The following is an 840-nucleotide window of genomic DNA, read 5'->3' as shown; positions in this document are numbered from 1 at the left end:
CCAATCCCCAGTGGAGAATGAGGTTCTCTAACTCACCTCTCCTTTTCTTTCTGCTATTGAGGGCCAGCAGAGGGTAAGAACACAACAAAATATTACTTGCAAAATCATGAGAAATGAGACTGCAGAGGCAAAGAAAGGCACATGGAAGGGAGGGCGGAGATGCACCCCAGGCCAAAGGCACAAAGGAGAGGCAAAGCCAGGGGGCCCCCACCTTACAAGGGCAAAGGGGGCAGGAGTTATGTACACCAGGTCCTGTAGGTGGCCAACCAATCCAGGGAGGAGGAGAGGAGAACAGGGCTGTAGGGGTAGGAAAAGGAGAAATGGGGCAGGGGGGAAGCCAGCTTTGAAGCTTCCTGCCAGTTTCAGACTAACCGCTTCATGTACATTCCTTCTAGCTCCTCCTAGAGGTTCCTCTTCTTCCCAAAAGACATCTTTCTGCTCCTTTTCACCCAAATAGTCTTCCTTGACAGTCCCTTCTTTATACAGCCTCTTGCAAATGGCCAAGCCAAGTCAGCAGACTTATCACAGGGTGGGAGGGCAGGGTAAGAACAGCCTCAAAGGGGCAGCGGCAGCAAGCCCAGGGTTGGCGTGAGGCTCACAGAGGAGATGAGTCTGGAGGTCCTTTATGGTCCCTGCCTCGGAGGTGAGGATTCGGGTAGGTTCTCGATCCCAGTTCTAGGAGGCTTCACTCCCTTGGGAGTCCCTGTCAGTTGGAATGTACCACTGCTGCCAGCCTTTTTTCCTTCAAAAACAGCCAAGTGGAACAAGGGAAGAACTCACACTTCCCTTTCTCCAAAACAAAATAAAAAGTCCCTTCCCCACCAGAAAAAATCATCTTGA

Source organism: Muscardinus avellanarius, assembly GCF_963383645.1.
Source record: "Muscardinus avellanarius genome assembly, chromosome: 1".
Taxonomy (NCBI): domain Eukaryota; kingdom Metazoa; phylum Chordata; class Mammalia; order Rodentia; family Gliridae; genus Muscardinus; species Muscardinus avellanarius.
Note: the sequence above shows the minus strand (reverse complement) of the source record.